General features: G+C 27.5%; 1 protein-coding gene across 2 annotated transcripts in view; it reads left to right on the top strand.

Annotated features, from left to right (window-relative positions):
* LOC107438641 (uncharacterized) overlaps window positions 1-22,186 on the top strand; it is a 583,728-nt gene that overhangs the window by 90,572 nt on the left and 470,970 nt on the right. Inside the window, exon 1 of one of the 2 annotated variants that reach the window (XM_071182380.2) lies at window positions 16,567-16,597. The exons of the other annotated variant lie outside the window; for it this stretch is intronic. The gene's annotated coding sequence lies outside the window, so the exon portion shown is untranslated. Of the gene's footprint in view, window positions 1-16,566; window positions 16,598-22,186 lie in introns of those variants that run through there. 2 annotated transcript variants of the gene reach the window in all.

Genomic DNA, 22,186 nt, shown 5'->3' with positions numbered 1-22,186 from the left:
AATTAGCCTCAAGTTCCGATGGTGCTCTTTTCTCTCTTTGTCCTTTATTAAAAGTCATAAAATGTCCTTTTATGGAAAATTAAAGGCGGCCTAACGTCACCCCCCTCAAATTAATGGAAAACATGGTAATTCTTCTGTTTATGGGTAGGTCCAGCGGTCCATTATTCGCGTCGAGGCATTGTCTGGGGATTAGTCGGCGAAAGCCGATGCCTTTGTCTGGGGCCCCGGGCATTCAAAAGTCTATGCCTAAAGCTCTTTTCCTATTTTAATAATTCCTTTTAGTAATCTTTGGAAGCCTCTTCCTTAATCTAACGGATTACGCTAGCTCGATATTTTATTTTCTTAGCTTCTCCGATTGCAAGAATTGGGAAGTAAGATTGGGATGTTGGAAATTTTCAGATTTAAATGAAATAGGTTGAATGCGAAAAAATGGAATTCATTTTAAAATTATTAAAAAGAAATTGCTTCGTGAAAATATTTTAAGCCTTGGTTTTCATTGTAGTATTTTTTTAATTAATCTTTTTTTTATATTCTAAAAGTATCTGTAGTTATTCTTATACACTGTAAAAAAAGTTTCGTGCATCTGAGCACCAAAAATGGTGGCATCTACCTTACACCAAAGTGGTGCTTCACTAAGTGTTCCACTACACTGAAAGCAAAGATAGCGAACTGAGATAGTGAACTGAAACAACTAAAATGTTTTTTTTATTTTTTATTATATTCGGTGTGAAGTAGCCGCCACCATGTTCTTTATTCAGTAACACTAAAATATATAATTTCAGTAAGATATGATACATATAAGAATCAGTAAAGTTACTTTAATAATAAAATATAAAGCAAGAATCATAAATTTAGGATGTACATATGCACTTTTCTAAAAATATATTTAGTTTGTTAATCAAAAATACACACCCGAGACGGAATATTAACATGAATTCGAACGAAAATGAAGTGAACAGAAGTTAAATATTATAAAATTATTTAATACAATTGTCAGATTTGTGTTAATTTTGTGAGAACATGAATATTTTGTATTTTACAATTAAAAAAAACATTCATGCATTTTATAGTATTAGTTGTTCATAAAATCAATCCGACAAGAGTGAAATTATTTGGCAATTATCGATTGCAACTAATATTTTTTATCAATCAGTAAAGAGTATTGAAACTTACTTGTTATTAAATATTCTATGAACAGCTTGTCAATTAATCAAAAAGAAGAACTCACATTACATCAGTGCACTTTTCATGTAATTATTCCGCCATCTTGAAATTTCAGAATGTCTTTTAAACTTCTAATAATGATCCAAAAGCATTTGTTAAACATTTAAAACAAGCCCTACAATCATTTCACATGATAATTGAGTAAAATAATTTAAACATACAATAATTATTCGCCAAATTTATGGATCACCGAAAAACACAACCTTCTTCGCCAACGAACTGTAGATAGGTGTAAACTTTATCAATTACTGGTATTAAGATTTAACTACATTCTTCAAAGTGTGTAAGAATGCATGGTATTAATTTGAAATTAAGTAATCATTCACACAATTTTTGGAGAGTTTCTACGCCAAATTCGGACGCTATTACACCACAGTTTTTGTAGTGCATATAAGTGCGTCATTTCTCGATTTTCCATCCGTAAACCTATAACAAAATAAATATACAAATTTTATCGGAAGTTTTAAGTAGGAATGATATATAAAATCAAATGGTACTAGTTAGGATATCATATGCAAGTACAAAAAAAAAAAAATATTGAGAAATTAAAAATAATAAGACACCTCGGTGTCGCAGTTTTCGTCATTTTATGACAATAAATTTTCAATGTTTCTCAACAACTAATTCTGAACGCCTCTCAAACATTCTAAGAGTGTTTCGCTCGATATTTATATTATCGTATAAAAAACTTTGAAAAGACGAAAAAATAATTTGAAAAAAATTTCATTTCCACTAAAATGAAATTAATCAAAGATACAGAACAGATTTCGACAAAGATTACAGAAACGTTTATTTTACTTTTATTAACATTAAATTATTAATTTATTAAAATTCTTGCGTTTTGAAACTAACAAAACAGAAAAATTTCAGAAACTGAAAAAAAAAAAATTACGTTTTGTAAGTTGTAGATTGAACATTGTTAAAACGGAAAAAAACTGTGCTTTGCGAACTTACGCAGCTGTATTGAGTTTTTAAATGTGTGTATCGAATATATTTTAAAAAATCATTAACAATCTGTAAACCCATCAAATAACAATTCCCCTGCGTTACGAAAATATTAAACCTTTAAAACATTAATATTATATTATAAATAAATATCAAGAGGTATCGAATGATATCATTGATAAAATATACTCTAAACATGTCAGAAACTGAAAAAAAAAAAATTACGCTAGGTAAGTTGTCGATTGAACTTATCTAAAACGAAAAAAATAAAACTGTGCTTTGCGAACTTACGTAGTTGTATTGAGTTTTTAAATGTGTACATAGAATGTATTTCAAAAAATCATTAACAATCAGTAAACCCATCAAATAACAATTCCCCTACGTTATGAAATATTGAACCTCTGAAACATTAATATATTAGACATTAGTATCAAAAGGTATCGAATGATATCATTAATAAAATATACTCTATAGAGCTGACCTAATCCATTTTTAAAAAGTATCACTATTCTATTAATATCATCAAATTCTCATAATTCTCATCTTCTAATAAAGACAAAAACGCATCTCCCACTCTGTCAGCCAACACGCCCAAATACCCTTTGTCAGAACTTTGAAGCAACAAACCCATCCAGGCTTCTATGGCCTAACTCTTTTGTTTCTGGAGTCGTCCATTATCTGCGTGACCAACAATGGGGTCCGTTTTCCATTTAGCAAATCGGGTCAGCAAGAGAAGAATATTGCGATGACAAAAGGTCCCTATGGCCAGTAAGGCCCCCGACACAATAGCCCCTGGAGAAAATAAAAGCTACCCCCGACGTTCACAATACCAACAGGATGCCACTCGTTGAAAACTCAAATATACCCTATGACAAAAGGCCGGAACCCGAGCCATCTAGTCTTCTGTCCTAGTGTTTCGGCCTATTGTCTTTTCGAGGAATAAGCCATTGTAAGGCATCTCCCATTTTTCCCTGCCAGCGACGAGAAAATTCCCTCTCCATTGTCTAGAACTATGGTTTTGGGATAGGATAAGTTCTCAATTGAATTGGAATTAATTTCTGATTTTTAAATTCCTCCCTACATTTTAATGTGGTATTCCCTACAATTGAAGACTTTGAGAAAAAGACTAATAAAATAGTATACTAAAAGGGATCAAAGAATTTGTTTGCCACTGTTTATTGAATACTAGCGCTAAAAACAATACTAATTGATTCCGATTGCTTATTGCAATATATTAAACTCAAATAACCAAGAGAAAATAGGCTGGGCTCAAATATGTTTTTGGATTTTTACATGAATAATTAAATAATAAGAATTACAATTATTATAGCCATAAATAAAGCTGAATGTATACAAACGTAGAAAATTAAAAATAGTGCAAAAAGGGATCAGAGAATTTGTTGGCCACTGTTTATTGAATACTTTTTACTAGTAGTACTAAAATAGTAATAAAAGGGATCAAAGAATTCGCTTGCCACTGTTTATTGAATACTTTTTACTTGCGCTGAAGACAAAACTAATTGATTCTGATTGTTTATTGTAATATATTAAACTCAAATGACCGAGAGAAAATATTCTGGGCTCAATATGTTTTTGGATTTTTACATAAATAATTAAATAATGAGAATTATTATAGCCATAAATAAAGCTGAATATATAAAAGCATAGAAAGCTGCAATTAATAATAATAAAAAGCGTCGCTTAAGGTCTACAGCAAAATTATTGCGAGCAATTAAAACTACTGTCGAAATGAAAATTTTACTCAGAATCTCCAAAAATCATTTGAAGATCTTTTCATTTAACTATATAATTTTTTTTTTGCTGTACTTAATTATATAAAATAATAAAATTATTGATTTATATTGAAAATAAACAAATATAGTGACGTATTTAATTCCAATCAGTGATTTGTTAATCAATTTTATTCCAATCAGCAATATGGTAAAATTTACCATGTTTCTGACTCCATGGGAACACCAAAAGTTGGTTTCTTTTTACCCTTTGCAATTTGGTAATGATTTTGGTAAAATTAATGATAAAATAAGGTTTTTTATAATGTGATTAAACTCAGTAATTTTATCATGAGACCGTAGAGGGTGGGATAAAAATCCTCTATTCCTTAAATCCATTCTTCAGTATCGTATTTTATGCTAAATGTGTGATTTTGTATTATTTGCTAAATGTGAAAATAGAACTGTAATTTTTAAAGTCAGAATTTCCGTTAAGCCGTTACCATATGAGAGGAAAAACTACTAAGTGCAGGAATGCCAACTTTCTAAGCTTTTGGGGAAAATTTCTTCCAATAGTAGCTAAGTTCATGTTTTAATATATGATTCTTTGTTTTGTAAATTTGATTTAAAGTTATTTTCTGTACCACTACATGTGAATGATTCATTAGTTTACATTAAACTTCGTTTTTTACCAACTCTCACGTTGTGAGAGTTTTAAAATGTTGGCAAAGTTACCAAAAATCCTAAAAGCTTTAAATTTGAATTTTCTACCACTCTATAGAGTATCTTGCAAAAAGTGTAGTTGGCAGCCCTGTGAATGGTTCAAATACCGTATATATTTTGATTTTATTAACCAGAAGTATGGTTATTTTTTTAAAACCAGAAACGTCATGACTATACAGTACGGTAATGTTACCAGAGTTTTTTTCTTTTCTCCGAGTGTAATAAATAAAGTTTTTTTTACTGAAAGATTGAATTCATACTTCATAAAAGAATATTATATTTATTTTATTTTACTGGAATGTCCCGTCATTTCTGTCATGCAACAGCTAAATATATAATACGAAGTACAATACCTGAATTAGATTACAGATAAAAAAAAAATCGGTAGTTACTTGGTTTTTTGAAGAAAAAAAAACCTGAGATTTCTATTCCCGTTAGTGGATTATACGTTTCCTGAAAGTGCGTGGGGGCGTGAGAAGGGGGTGGTTGAAAGCAACTTCGTCTTTTTGCGTCACGATTTCTTTTCTATACGTTTTTATTTTTATTTTGAGGGAGTATGGCAGCTAGAATGCGTGCTTACCAAATCAAAGCCCCGTCAGAGGAAGAAAGTGGGTCCGGCCAACAATGGACCACCAGAAACGCGTTGTTGCCGGACCATTGTCCGGTTTCTTTTGTGTGCCCTGCCCGGATAGCAACGTTTTCTCTTTCATTTATTTACTTTTCCATTCTTTTTCTCTCTTTCGTCCTCTTTATTTTCGTTTCTTTTGTCATTTACAGTTTGTTACTTTTTATTCATTCATGGCAACCATGGAGAAGAGGGAGAAAAAGAAAAAAAAGAAATCTTATCGAAACCCCAGTACTAATGGAAATCTCTTCACAACGTTGTTTGTGGACTATTATATTTTTATTTTCTTACGTTTTCTTTATTCCCTGTGTGTAACTGCTAACTATTGTTTACTGCCATCATTAAAAGACATTTGATGGCTTATCCCCTTTTTTTAAGACTTATATTGCAATATCGTATTAATTAGAGCCAGATTTTCAACTGGTTGGAAAATTTTGCTGATCGCTTTGGATGAACAACTGTTATAATTTAGTTAAGGTAATGATTATCCACTGTGTTTTTACAGTATCCTTGTATTTTCAGCAGCCCTTGACTAGCGATCTTCACTTAAAACTATATATTAAACTGGTTAAAAAAAAATTTTGATTGCTTTTGTTAAACAACTGTTATAGATGGAAATTTAGTTAATATACTGAATATCTATTGTGATATGATCTTGTAGTATCATAGTATTTTCAGTTGCCATCTACTTACGATCGTTATTTAGAGCCAGGTTAATAAACTGGTTGAAAATTTTTCTTGATCACTTTACATGAACAACTTTTATAAATGGAAATTTAGTTAATATAATGATTATCCACTGTGATCTTGCAGTATCATTGTACTTTCAGTTGCCACCTTCCTTCGACTGTTGATTTCTCGTTGAAATTCTATGTCTCTATAAAGGTATTATTCAGGACTCCTTTGAATTTCGATTATATGAAAGCGAAATCTGTAATCATTAGTGATCTTTACAGTTCTTGCGAAGTTATTGGTATTTTTGACTTTGACTGTATCTAACACATGGAAGTATTTATAATGCAATTTTTGAACGTCAGAAAGAAAATTATATTGGATGATCAGATTGAAAAGGTTTAACAGTAGAGTTATGAATGTTAAGATGAAAGTGAAATCAAAGGATCTGATGAAAGTCTTTAACAATGCATTTTTAAATGTCAAGAGCAAAGTGATATTGAAGTAATGAATTGTAAGAATTTAATAGTTTAATTTTTAAAGTAAAAGAAAAATGATATCAAATAGTCTAATGTAAAGCCTTTAACAATGCAATTTCAAATGTCAAGAAGAAAGTGATATTGGAGAATCAAACTGAAATGTCGTTTTTAATAGAAATTTGAATGTTAAGATGAAGGTGAAATCAAAGGATCTGATGAAAGTCTTTAACAATGCAATTTTAAATGTCAAGAGCAAAGTGATATTGAAGTAATGAATTGTAAGAATTTAATAGTTTAATTTTTAAAGTAAAAGAAAAATGATATCAAATAGTCTAATGAAAAGCCTTTAACAATGCAATTTCAAATGTCAAGAAGAAAATGATATTGGAGAATCAAACTGAAATGTCGTTTTTAATAGAAATTTGAATGTTAAGATGAAGGTGAAATCAAAGGATCTGATGAAAGTCTTTAACAATGCAATTTTAAATGTCAAGAGCAAAGTGATATTGAAGTAATGAATTGTAAGCATTTAATAGTTTAATTTTTAGAAAGTAAAAAAAAAGTGTTATCAAAGAGTCGAATGAAAAGCCTTTAACAATGCAATTTCAAATGTCAAGAAGAAAATGATATTGGAGAATCAAACTGAAATGTCGTTTTTAATAGAAATTTGAATGTTAAGATGAAGGTGAAATCAAAGGATCTGATGAAAGTCTTTAACAATGCAATTTTAAATGTCAAGAGCAAAGTGATATTGAAGTAATGAATTGTAAGCATTTAATAGTTTAATTTTTATAAAGGAAAAAAAAAGTGTTATCAAAGAGTCGAATGAAAAGCCTTTAACAATGCAATTTCAAATGTCAAGAAGAAAATGATATTGGAGAATCAAACTGAAATGTCGTTTTTAATAGAAATTTGAATGTTAAGATGAAGGTGAAATCAAAGGATCTGATGAAAGTCTTTAACAATGCAATTTTAAATGTCAAGAGCAAAGTGATATTGAAGTAATGAATTGTAAGCATTTAATAGTTTAATTTTTATAAAGGAAAAAAAAAGTGTTATCAAAGAGTCGAATGAAAAGCCTTTAACAATGCAATTTCAAATGTCAAGAAGAAAATGATATTGGAGAATCAAACTGAAATGTCGTTTTTAATAGAAATTTGAATGTTAAGATGAAGGTGAAATCAAAGGATCTGATGAAAGTCTTTAACAATGCAATTTTAAATGTCAAGAGCAAAGTGATATTGAAGTAATGAATTGTAAGCTTTTAATAGTTTAATTTTTATAAAGGAAAAAAAAAGTGTTATCAAAGAGTCGAATGAAAAGCCTTTAACAATGCAATTTCAAATGTCAAGAAGAAAGTGATATTGGAGAATCAAACTGAAATGTCGTTTTTAATAGAAATTTGAATGTTAAGATGAAGGTGAAATCAAAGGATCTGATGAAAGTCTTTAACAATGCAATTTTAAATGTCAAGAGCAAAGTGATATTGAAGTAATGAATTGTAAGCATTTAATAGTTTAATTTTTAGAAAGTAAAAAAAAAGTGTTATCAAAGAGTCGAATGAAAAGCCTTTAACAATGCAATTTCAAATGTCAAGAAGAAAATGATATTGGAGAATCAAACTGAAATGTCGTTTTTAATAGAAATTTGAATGTTAAGATGAAGGTGAAATCAAAGGATCTGATGAAAGTCTTTAACAATGCAATTTTAAATGTCAAGAGCAAAGTGATATTGAAGTAATGAATTGTAAGCATTTAATAGTTTAATTTTTATAAAGGAAAAAAAAGTGTTATCAAAGAGTCGAATGAAAAGCCTTTAACAATGCAATTTCAAATGTCAAGAAGAAAATGATATTGGAGAATCAAACTGAAATGTCGTTTTTAATAGAAATTTGAATGTTAAGATGAAGGTAAAATCAAAGGATCTGATGAAAGTCTTTAACAATGCAATTTTAAATGTCAAGAGCAAAGTGATATTGAAGTAATGAATTGTAAGCATTTAATAGTTTAATTTTTAGAAAGTAAAAAAAAAGTGTTATCAAAGAGTCGAATGAAAAGCCTTTAACAATGCAATTTCAAATGTCAAGAAGAAAATGATATTGGAGAATCAAACTGAAATGTCGTTTTTAATAGAAATTTGAATGTTAAGATGAAGGTGAAATCAAAGGATCTGATGAAAGTCTTTAACAATGCAATTTTAAATGTCAAGAGCAAAGTGATATTGAAGTAATGAATTGTAAGCATTTAATAGTTTAATTTTTATAAAGGAAAAAAAAAGTGTTATCAAAGAGTCGAATGAAAAGCCTTTAACAATGCAATTTCAAATGTCAAGAAGAAAATGATATTGGAGAATCAAACTGAAATGTCGTTTTTAATAGAAATTTGAATGTTAAGATGAAGGTGAAATCAAAGGATCTGATGAAAGTCTTTAACAATGCAATTTTAAATGTCAAGAGCAAAGTGATATTGAAGTAATGAATTGTAAGCATTTAATAGTTTAATTTTTATAAAGGAAAAAAAAAGTGTTATCAAAGAGTCGAATGAAAAGCCTTTAACAATGCAATTTCAAATGTCAAGAAGAAAATGATATTGGAGAATCAAACTGAAATGTCGTTTTTAATAGAAATTTGAATGTTAAGATGAAGGTGAAATCAAAGGATCTGATGAAAGTCTTTAACAATGCAATTTTAAATGTCAAGAGCAAAGTGATATTGAAGTAATGAATTGTAAGCATTTAATAGTTTAATTTTTATAAAGGAAAAAAAAAGTTTTATCAAAGAGTCGAATGAAAAGCCTTTAACAATGCAATTTCAAATGTCAAGAAGAAAATGATATTGGAGAATCAAACTGAAATGTCGTTTTTAATAGAAATTTGAATGTTAAGATGAAGGTGAAATCAAAGGATCTGATGAAAGTCTTTAACAATGCAATTTTAAATGTCAAGAGCAAAGTGATATTGAAGTAATGAATTGTAAGCATTTAATAGTTTAATTTTTATAAAGGAAAAAAAAAGTGTTATCAAAGAGTCGAATGAAAAGCCTTTAACAATGCAATTTCAAATGTCAAGAAGAAAATGATATTGGAGAATCAAACTGAAATGTCGTTTTTAATAGAAATTTGAATGTTAAGATGAAGGTGAAATCAAAGGATCTGATGAAAGTCTTTAACAATGCAATTTTAAATGTCAAGAGCAAAGTGATATTGAAGTAATGAATTGTAAGCTTTTAATAGTTTAATTTTTAGAAAGGAAAAAAAAAGTGTTAAGAAAGAGTCGAATGAAAAGCCTTTAACAATGCAATTTCAAATGTCAAGAAGAAAATGATATTGGAGAATCAAACTGAAATGTCGTTTTTATTAGAAATTTGAATGTTAAGATGAAGGTGAAATCAAAGGATCTGATGAAAGTCTTTAACAATGCAATTTTAAATGTCAAGAGCAAAGTGATATTGAAGTAATGAATTGTAAGCATTTAATAGTTTAATTTTTATAAAGGAAAAAAAAAGTGTTATCAAAGAGTCGAATGAAAAGCCTTTAACAATGCAATTTCAAATGTCAAGAAGAAAATGATATTGGAGAATCAAACTGAAATGTCGTTTTTAATAGAAATTTGAATGTTAAGATGAAGGTGAAATCAAAGGATCTGATGAAAGTCTTTAACAATGCAATTTTAAATGTCAAGAGCAAAGTGATATTGAAGTAATGAATTGTAAGCTTTTAATAGTTTAATTTTTATAAAGGAAAAAAAAAGTGTTATCAAAGAGTCGAATGAAAAGCCTTTAACAATGCAATTTCAAATGTCAAGAAGAAAATGATATTGGAGAATCAAACTGAAATGTCGTTTTTATTAGAAATTTGAATGTTAAGATGAAGGTGAAATCAAAGGATCTGATGAAAGTCTTTAACAATGCAATTTTAAATGTCAAGAGCAAAGTGATATTGAAGTAATGAATTGTAAGCTTTTAATAGTTTAATTTTTATAAAGGAAAAAAAAAGTGTTATCAAAGAGTCGAATGAAAAGCCTTTAACAATGCAATTTCAAATGTCAAGAAGAAAATGATATTGGAGAATCAAACTGAAATGTCGTTTTTAATAGAAATTTGAATGTTAAGATGAAGGTGAAATCAAAGGATCTGATGAAAGTCTTTAACAATGCAATTTTAAATGTCAAGAGCAAAGTGATATTGAAGTAATGAATTGTAAGCTTTTAATAGTTTAATTTTTATAAAGGAAAAAAAAAGTGTTATCAAAGAGTCGAATGAAAAGCCTTTAACAATGCAATTTCAAATGTCAAGAAGAAAATGATATTGGAGAATCAAACTGAAATGTCGTTTTTAATAGAAATTTGAATGTTAAGATGAAGGTGAAATCAAAGGATCTGATGAAAGTCTTTAACAATGCAATTTTAAATGTCAAGAGCAAAGTGATATTGAAGTAATGAATTGTAAGCTTTTAATAGTTTAATTTTTATAAAGGAAAAAAAAAGTGTTATCAAAGAGTCGAATGAAAAGCCTTTAACAATGCAATTTCAAATGTCAAGAAGAAAATGATATTGGAGAAACAAATGTAAAAGTTTTTTTTAACAGAAATTTGAATGTGCCCTCTTGGTCCTCGGACAGTATGCAAAGAGAAGAAAAAAAAGATACTGGAAATTTTTTCTTCTATGGTGAGGAAATTGAACGCAATTATTAAAATTACTTTAGTTGTTATTCTGAGTCAAAAATAAAGTGAATAATTATAATTCAAGTAAAATCATATTTATGGGTATAGTTATGCTTTAATTTTTACATGGGATTTTATTGTTTTTCGTTCCTTTTAAATTGTGAAAGAACAAAACCAATATTCGGGGATCTGCGTGGTTTTCTATGATTTTGTGTCCTGAATAAATTACGAAATAAACAACTAATTAAAAACGTCTAAGCTTCAAATATGTCGAACCCAAATGTTTTGAAGAGAAAAAAAAGAGAGAGATTTTTCCTTATTTTCATATGATTCCAGTGACGGTTCCAAGGTTTAATCTTAAATCGAAACATATAAAACAGCATTGTAAGTGCTTTGTTATTGTTTGGCAGATCCTTTTGTTGTAAATAGTTCATAGTTTGATACAGCGGGATGACAAAAGACAGAAATAATGGAAGACTCCATTTGTATTTTAGCAGCACTTTTGTGGAATCTTTATAACTTCCTTTTAATTGATCTGACATAACAATGGGGAAAAAGATTGCGAAACATTTTTGGTCACATTTAATGAATGTTGGGGTTTCTAAAAATTTGTGACTTTTCATGTCACTCACGCTGCAAGGTACAGAATAATTATTCAGCTTAGTTTCAGTTGTCCCTTCAGTTTTACGCTACATTTGAATTAACTTTTTTTTCTTAATTTTTGGTCTGTTTTTGGTAGGATGTATATTATTTGTGCTCAGATGTTTCTTGTTTCTTTGTTTTTATAGATTTTGTTTGTATTTTGTTTTTAGGATTTGTTTAAGATGTCTCCGAAACAAATATTTAATACAGTATAACAAATCCAGCTATATTGAAGAAACAGTTTTTTTTTTTTTTTTATTTATTTTTCAATTTTTTCTAAATCACATTTATTGACACAACACCCACACGTGAATAAAGCAAAAATAAATTGAGATAACCGTAACGGGGTTAGACTACGTATATTTGAGGGTGCCCTTTGATTCTCGCCAAGCTGTGATTGCCAAGCTGGGCGATGTTCCTTTATTTAAGGAAACGTCTATAGTTTTTTAGAAACCCAATCGTGATTGTGATTGGTTTTGATTTTAGAGTTATTTTTTAATGTTCAACTTTATATGTAATTTCATTGGACAGTTAGTTGCTTTATATTGTGTTCGATGCAATTTTATTAAGTTTTGGCCGATGTTTTATTGGAATTTTCTAATGTTTTATTGAAATTTCATTATGTTTTGGCTGCCAGTCCTGTTTGCGCGGTGTTCTGCGAAAACAGGAATGGCGCCAAACAAAAATCGCCAATTTTGCCAAGGGGGCACCCTCAAATATATGTAATGGATAAGTACAAATCTTAAATATAAACAAAAAAAAAAATTTAATTACCTAAACTAATCAACAAATTCCAAAAATTCTCTCCTTTTTATTTTTTTCTTTCTTGATCTTGTTATTTGTTATATGTATTTTTTATTCATGCTTGTGTTAGCCAGATACTTTTAAGAACTTTATAACAGATACAAAATTAATGAATGTCAGATTTTTTTTTTTTTTTTTTTAAGTATTAACATTTTATTTCGCTTCGGCTACTACAAACATAATAATTATTTAGTTCAGTTTTAATTAACGAGTAACCACTATAAACGAATACTTTCAACTATAAATCGGATAATTCATATTTTGAAACGAGTGATGCCGGACAAAAATTTTTTTTTGAATAAATCGAAAGAGAATATTTTAGTGTGTAATTTCTGCTCCTGTTTATTTCGACATTTCTTTTCGAAATATTATGAAAGATAAATGAATTTTTTTCTTCCATTAAGGAATGTAAGGGAAATTTCAATATTACTAGATATGAGATCAGTATTTCAGTTTTATAAAACAAATAGTTCCTTTTGGATAAAAAGATACATGGAATGCCTCGAAAATAATTTATGATTTAAAAATCTGAAGGAAATAAAAAATATACAGTTTGCGGTATTTTACTTAGTAAACAAGAACAACAAGTTTCAAAATTAGTTGCAAAGTTCGTGAACAGAAGGAGCTACCGTCAGTGAAAAATTATAACATTGTGCTTTTAAAATAACCACTTTTGGCTGCAATAACGCAGGACAGTCTGAATTCAAAATTAAGCGTAACTAAACATACAAAAAAAAAATTAATTAATAAATTAATTTTAAAAACATGCTTTTTACATGCAACAACGCCATCCATTGAAGAGTTTTGTAACTAATTTTAAAACAACTACGGTACGCATGCAGAATGAAGCAAGCCTTGAATTTTTATCTCTTTCCGACTTTTTTAAATTGAATTTCAAATCGTCGATTACTTTTTGAACAGCCAGTATATTTTATTGTAAATGAAAGCTAATCGGTTCTGTAGAAAGTGAGAAAATATGGGTACCACTGTATTTATTAGTTTTTTTTAAAACAAAAATTTACAAAAAAACTACCTCTACGGTTTACAAGGTTATGATGAAATGTTGTGAACCAGTGTAGAGCTGGTTTGATAGGCACATGATATGTTAAAGAACAAGAGTTACTATATCATTTACTATGGATGGTTTAACTAAGTTTAAACAATAACAAGATTCTATAACCAAAACAAAATCTTCAAAACTCCCTGTGTATCCCTCCGCTTATGTTTACGAGACGATGGGTAAACTGGCTTGATACTCTTCGGAAGTTTTATTATTGAGATTGTATTAAAGCAACTGTAAAATTTTTCGCAAAATTTTACACATTTTACACAATATTTTACAGTTCAAATGAATTTTCTAAATTCTAAAAGATCCTCAGTCATAAATCGATTTAAGGCAAATAATATTATGACATAAACAAAGTGTAAGGTTGCCTCTTTTTTTAGGGTTATCTAATTTTTTTTTTAATGTTTTCAGCAAAAGTTGAATGAATTAAAAAATTGGATAGTAGATAGATGAAGTCATATTGTAAATTGTACAAGTTCAATGTCAATAAAGGTTGACGAGTATAAATTTAGAAGCAGAAATAAATAGGAAGTAATAACTCAGAAGTCTTCGAATGTCAATAAAGGGTGACGAGTTTAAATTTAGAAGCAGAAATAAATAGGAAGTAATAACTCAGAAGTCTTCGAATGTCAATAAAGGGGGACGAGTTTAAATTTAGAAGCAGAAATAAATAGGAAGTAATAACTCAGAAGTCCTTTTAAGAATTTTAGCCTCCAGCGCCACCTATCCTTAGATTTAAAAGTTAAACACCCATATTAATCAGCCATCATATTTTTCGATTGTAAAATAAAGAAAAACAGAAATGTTGATTTTTAAAAAATCAAAAAAAGAAAAACGAGGCAACCACTTTGATAAATAAGAGATATTAAAAATATTTTCGGGAAAAGCCAGCATCACCTGAGAGAAAGAAAAGAAAAATCGAGACAGTTTTTTTCTTCTGTTCTTTTCTCCCGAAACACGTGCTCTTTAATGTTTAGAAAAGGCATTCTATAAAAGTTTGTGGCTTTTGCTGCCCCACACTTCAAATGAGTCTTTTTCAGAACTTAAATACCACACATACAAGAAACACAGAAAGGGATGAAGTCAACAAAATAAAATGAAAATGGTACTTTCCAGATCTTGAAAAGAAATCTTAAAGAAAACAAGGCAATGTTTCAAAGGCGGATTGGCGCTAAAACCACATGGTTGGCACATGAAAATAGTTCTCACTCTACAATAGACATCACAAAACAAGATTTCAAAATTTTCTTTTTCCCTGCATTTATTCTTTTAGAATTCCCCACATATATATCTATATATGTTTTATATAAAGTATTCTTTTCTTTTTTTTGCTATTACTTTTTTGGAAGTCCTTTGTTGAACCTTTTCAACACCTTTTGTTGTCCGAAACGCTTTTTCATTCGTCCGTCTTTTGTAGAAGATGTTTCTCTTTTGTTGTATATTCTGGGGATGTTTTCTTCTCTATTTTTGTAGCCTTTAAAAACTGGGGCCTATTTTGTCTATAAGGGAAAGAGACTTCCTTATACAAGCTCTTTTCTTTCTTTTCAAATGTACAGCAAACTATTTTTTTTCTGTAAATTGTTCTTTTCTAGAATGCTTTTTATTTTTTCACTTAGTAACGATTTTTTTTTTTTTTTTTTTTGAAAAAATTGAACAGGACTGCAATTTTCTCTCTTTGGAAGAAAAATATAGTTTTCAGTAGCAATTTTCAAATTTGCAAACTAAATTTATGAAAATCATTTGGTGAAATATAGGCAAATTAATTAAATTGTTCTACATGAATCTATTCAATTATTATTTTCAATTATTAATTCAATTATCAATTCAATTATTAGGATAATTAACATGTGAATATTAGAGCTTAACGTTCTACAAAAACCGATGACAACGAATTATTTTTTTGTTCAAAAATCTTATTATGCTTAGCTTACTAAAAAAAATCAATCAACAATTTTCTCTCTTTGGAAGAAAAATATAGTTTTCAGAAGCAATTTTCAAATTTGCAAACTAAATTTATGAAAATCATTTGGTGAAATATAGGCAAATTAATTAAATTGTTCTACATGAATCTATTCAATTATTATTTTCAATTATTAATTCAATTATTAATTCAATTATCAATTCAATTATTAAGATAATTAACATGTGAATATTAGAGTTTAACATTCTACAAAAACAGATGTTAACGAATTATTATTTTGTTCAAACATCTTATTATGAAGTCCTATTATGTTTAGCCTAATAAAAAAAAATCAATCAATAAATAAAGACAAATGTGCGTAAACGAAAACTATTCTTTGGGTACAAAAACTGATAATAAAATATTGTTTTTTTGTTCAGACTTAACAGAAAAGACACTTATGAAATCAAAAAAATAAGAAAAGAAGTGTGTGTAAACGAAAACTATTCTTTGGATAATTTGGAAATCAAAATAGATTATTATTATAATTATTTACTTTATTATTATAATTATTTTAAATCGATAATAATTTGGAAACAAATATGGATTATTATTATTATAATTGTTTTAAATCGATAATAATTTGGAAACCAAAATGGATTATTATTATTATAATTATTTTAAATAGATAGTTATTTTATTTTAGTCACCATATTATATAAGCAAAATAATTATAACAAATGATCCTTTATGATGAATCTCTTATTACATGTTTTAAAATCAACATGATACAATAAAAAATGAAAGCATACAATAACAGACAAAGGTATTTTCCGGTGTTGGTGTGATTTACAAAGAACTAAAATTTTTTCACATTCAAATTTTATTATTTTTGATTTCATATTTCTAAGTAAATTTCTTATTGCTGTTTACTTTCTAACTTCAGTTTTCTGCAATTTTTCCTTTTTAACTAGAATTTACCTTACCTTAATTATTTACCTTTACCATACCCATTTACCTTAACAACTATTCAATTATATTTGTAATACTGATATTGTGCGATAAAATTTAATCTATTTTATTTTTGTTTCAGGTATGTTATGAATTTAGAAAATTATGTTTACCAAACGTAAGTTCTTTCGTACATTCATACTCTATATTTCCTATTTATTTTATAGAAACGAATGCTGCAGTAATGTAAAAACGAATTAAATATCCCAAAAGGAAAAAAACCTTTGTAAACAGTTTAAATTGATTATATGTGCGTTATGTTATGTGATTTGCTAACACTTATTGTGAACAATATATGAAAGGGAATTTGAAAACATGATTTACTTTAAAATTCGGAAGCAAATGCTTAGACTTTTCTGTATATTAATCATCATATTTTAAGATATCCGACTGTTTCATCACAATATTTTTTAAAAAAGATTTCATTAAAATTTTAATTTTATGTTTGGTAAACAGGGTCCTTACATTATAAATTAAAATTAAAGTTTCAAAATAATTTTAGAAAATAAGGGCAAATTGGAGCTTAAAAATACCAAATTTTTCATGCCACGTTGCAGTTCTATAACAAACTGCAATGCTTAAATTTCAAAATATTTTCTTAAAATTAATAATGTGATTAGCTGAGTTTTGAACTGAAATTTTGAGATAAATTCTAAAAGATAATGAAGTAGAACTAAGTATATTGCTTAACATTAAACTTTCTTTAAAAAAATTCTAAATATTCTTTCTTAAAACTAGCTAATAATAACTAATCCACATTTAGACTTAGGCTTTTAGTACAAAACATCGCTATCATTATACAAAATCTCTTTACGAAATTTCAAAGTATTCTATAATAAACTTATTTTGTAATGTGTGTTAGCGTAAAGAAATTTTCTTAAAATTACGATTTTTCAAAAAAATAATAATAATAATAATAATAATAATAATTGCATTTAAAATCCAAGAAAATTCTGAAACGTTATAAAATTCTGACAACAAAAATAATTAATAATTCGAAAATTTAATTTCTGAAAATAATTTTTATTTGTCTTAATATTATTAATTGTCTTAAGTTGTTAATATTTTATTTGTCTTAATAACATTATTAAATAAAGATTAAAATACTCTGAGCACAATGAAAAACATTTTAGCCTCGTTTTCGGGAGTTCACTTTCGGTTCTTGTTTCGTCTGTCAACGCGCAGAAAAACAACTATAACTTAATTTCTGAAAATCGGAGATTAAAAAATAAAAAATTTATGGAAAGCTAATGAACTAAAGTTTCAATATAGGTAATAAAAAAAGAAAGAAAATAAAATTTTCATCAAAATTGTCGTTTTTATCCAGTTAGATACCTTCCTAGCAGCAAAATAACTTGGGCCCTCAATGGGCCAATATTCATGAATCTTAGTTCAATAAGGGTTTAAAGGGGCGTTATTTTTCCGATATTGGCCCTATATAGAATTTTCAGATTCACCCGATATTTTACAGCCACTTTACAACCAATATCGGTCCTATATAGAATTGTCTGATTCACCCGATATTTCATATTCATTATTTAGCTAATATAGGTTCAATATTGGTCAATGTAGGCCCTATATAGGACATTCTAGGACTAATATTAAAAATCTAGACATCACAATATTGGTCTCTCGGTGCATGTTCTTATAGGTCCCATGTTGAGTCAATTTAGAGCCCAACTGGGGCCAAGGTAAAATTGTTGCTAGGGCTTAATCATTTTTACCGTATATTTTTTAAACTTACAATATTTATTTTATTTTTTTATATACATTTTTTAAACTTAAAATAAGGTTTTCGTAAGCCTAAAATTGATGTCCAAGTTGCGTGATGGTCAAACGCTGATGGTTAATAATTTTGTTTTTAATATTTGGCTGAACTATTTGGCCATATGCTTTAATTTTCAACTAAACCGAATGTCTGGCTTTTGTGCTGAATTGGTCAAATACCGATTTTATTTTACTTACATTACTAATAACTGCATTTATATATGTTATTACTATAGAATATGTGTGTACACCCGCAAATGTTTTTTTTTTTGTTTGCTTAATTGACTTTACATGTAATTACATCATAATATGCATATATGCATCGACGTGTTTTATTTATTTTCGCATAATTAGCTTTAATCATTGTAATTGTAAACTTATTACACGCAATTTTTTTTTTCGAAATTTACGAAGATTTATTACCTTGTCCGGTACCTGTTCATCTTCGTTGTAATGAGCTATGATTACAGGTTTTACGTTAGAAAAAAAAAAAAATGCTGTAAAATCATCATCTGAATTTTTTTCCCCTTTCTATGTGCCAAATTTTATGAAATTTCTCATAACAATAACAAAACAATTGCAAAACCTTAAGTAAAATCTATTATACAAAAAATCTATCTAATAAAATCTATTATTATTATGTATAAAAAAATATTTAAATTAGATGTTTTGAGATTTTACCTGGTTTATGAGAATAATTTCGGAATGCTATCGCTTACTTTCAACAACTGAATATTATATTTAAAAAAAGTAATTTGAAGAAATAAATGTTTTTAGGTACTTTAAGAGAGAAAAATGCTATAATGAGATTTTAATCTTAAATGAAAAGAAAACTTTTATTTTAAATATAAAGAATGTTATTATGATCAATGAACCATGAAATAATTAGGTAACTTGTATTATCTTCCGATCTACTTTAATACAATATAACATCTATTCAGAAACAAAGGAAATTATATTCGGTTCAATAAATTTAAAAATCTTATATCTTTTGTCAAATTTCTTAGAAATTGTCGGATTTTTTAGTAATTTGTTTATTTTAGAATTTATAGAAAAACTAAATACTTAAATGATCATGCAAAGGAAAAAAGTGTTAACTTTCGAAGATATTTTGGCGGTCAGGCTTAAGGTTAACCTCTTTTGTTCCTTCTATAGATAAAAGTAAATAAATCCTAGAATTTTATTTATTTATTTTTTTTGAAAGATTTAACAAGAATTGTAATTTGTTTCAAATTCTTTAATCTTTAAGCGATTTTCCATAACGAATTTTTTATTCAATCATATTCGATAGTTCAATAACAAAGAAAATTAGCTTATTGAATTTTTTATTTATATAAATTTAAGTTTTCAAAGGTTTTATTAAACATTATTAGTGTTCCCTTCAAAAATTCAATTCATTAATGTTTTAATTAAAAAAAACATAAAACTTAACTTTTCTAAAGCAAAAAAATTAATAACTTTTTTTTACCTAAAAGAATAAATACTTGGAGTGAGTGGTCATTTTTGAAATCATAATGGTGGACAATTTCAGGTTTTTTTCTAAAAAGAATTTCGATTGGCGCTAATAATTTAAGCAAACTTTATTGTTTAAAACTCGATGTCAGAGAATTTTATTGTTTGAAATACAATAAAAATGTTAGATATGAGAGGATTTTATACTTACCGTCTGTATTTTACTGTTAAAATCAAATACTATTTTAATTCCTTTTGAGTTGAGCGATTTTCACTGTATTTAATATAGTATTATCCTAGTTAGTAAGTATTAAAAATTAATATTCCATTTAATTTTATTTGACAATAATTGCTTTCCAATTCTTTGGATAAATTAGTCGGATTCATCGAGTCGAATTCAATCACGTTTGGATTCATCATGAATCGTTTGCTAGTTTTTATCTTGAATGTCCAATAAATGAGATATTTGCATATATTTCCTTCAGTTTTTCAAGCGAAAAATGGTTTAAGAATATAGTAAGTATAAAAAATTTCTTTATAAATTATAGCGAATTGAGTTGTTACTATATTTAATGCACTATTCTTTCATTTATTTTTTGTTAATTTGCATTTATTTTTTATTTGGCAGTAATTGCTTGCCAATATTTTGTTTAAAATAATCATAAATAAATAATGAATTCTTTCTCGTATGTTTCTTAGAAGAAATATTTGGTTAGGGGTATTTCTTAATTAAAAAAAATGATTAAAGTATATATGCATTAAAAAATGTCATTCATAAATGAAATCTAATTGAGTTGTTGCTATTTTTTATTGTACTGTTCTTTTATTTCTTTTATTACTTGACAATATTTTTCTTCAAAATCTTCGCATCCATAAATAACGTTTGAGTTTCCTCCTGAAATATTTCCTAAACAAGGATAGTTGTGCGTATCTACTTCGGTTTTTTTTCATAATAAAAAATGGTTAAAGGATACATATATAAAAAAGAAATAAAAAATTCATTCATAAATGATAGCGAATCGAGTTGTTACTCCCATTATTTTCCGCTTTGGCACCTTTAACTTAGTCGATCATTTTTCAACCCCCTTCACACCATATGGAGGCTCCTCAAATTCTGATAACATAATACCATTTTGTTATGATTCCTTTGAGTCGAAGCATTTACTTTCGTTTTGAATCATTTTTCACCTGCCCAAAAAGCTTTTCAAACTATGAACGAAAGAAAACGATAAAAAAAGAACAAAATAATGTGCGGTACTCACTGCGCCTAAAAGGTCTTCATTTTCACAGATGATTCTTAATTGTTATGAAGGTGTGTGCTTGCTATATAAATGGTGCCCTATGACCTATACATTTCATTTGCTCTTTAGTCTGTGAAATGGGCTGTTCCATTACATTTTAAAACGATTTCGCCAACTTAATTTATCGTAACTGGTACAATCAGACGATAAATTTTCAGTCACTTGGGAAATCGTCTGCTCGTAAAAACTCTATTGTAATACGTTGGCTTTAAAATTAATTAAATTTGTTTTCAATTATTTTATTTTTTGTTATTTGCATTTTGTGGTGCTTGTAAACAATATATAATGCGAAGTAGAACTAATGTAAGGAACTTATAATGGTTGTTAATAATTGCATTTCAAAGACTTAATCTTCTTGAAAAAGAGGGTTATTAAATTATAGAACGAGAGAAACTTTTGATTAATTATTTCTTTTAAATTGAATTAACTTATTTGTTTTGTAAATAGTTTTGTATTTATTTAAATATTATTATATTTATAATTATTTTCGTCTGAAATTGAATCTGTTGTAAACAAACTGATTTAAAAGAACTGTATACCACACAGCGAGTTCTTTATTGTTAATGACTATTTAAAGAAAGAGAGGAAATCACAGTTTCTGATAGAAATACTTCAGAAAATTGTTGATCGATTTTGGAAGATTTGTTTTCTTGGGCGATAGACGGTAATATTTTAACATAGAGAGCGCACATTTAAAAAAAAAATTACAGATCAAGTTTTTACGCTCTAATTTAGAAAGGCTTAAACTAAAATTTATTAGTTCTGCCGGTGATCAAAAAAATCAGACAAAAAATTAGTTCCTACTTAATTGAGGTACCCTTTCTTTGATAGATTTTCGACCAGAAACATGATTTTGAATTTTTTTTTTCTTCTCGGGAATTGAAGTTACACAAATTTTGGATATTGTCATTTACATGACAAAGTTTAAAACGATATAGAATTCACTGTTCAAAGTTATTTTTTTAATTGTTAACAAAAATAATGAAAAATAATGCATAGTTATGAATAAAATAACTTTTGCGCTGAAATGCTTGTGTTAATCGATTTTAATTCAAAATCTAATTGTTAATTCAAAATTTATCACTTTACTCATTGCAATAATTGTGCGAAAATCTGAATTCAAAATTGAACATTTTACTCATTAAAATCATCTTATAAAATTTGTGAATACAAAACTAAGCATTTAG

Source organism: Parasteatoda tepidariorum, chromosome 4 (genome assembly GCF_982258835.1).
Source record: "Parasteatoda tepidariorum strain Cologne lab strain chromosome 4, Ptep-v5.0, whole genome shotgun sequence".
Classification (NCBI taxonomy): Eukaryota; Metazoa; Arthropoda; class Arachnida; order Araneae; family Theridiidae; genus Parasteatoda; species Parasteatoda tepidariorum.
This window is presented reverse-complemented; position numbering and strand designations above follow the sequence as displayed.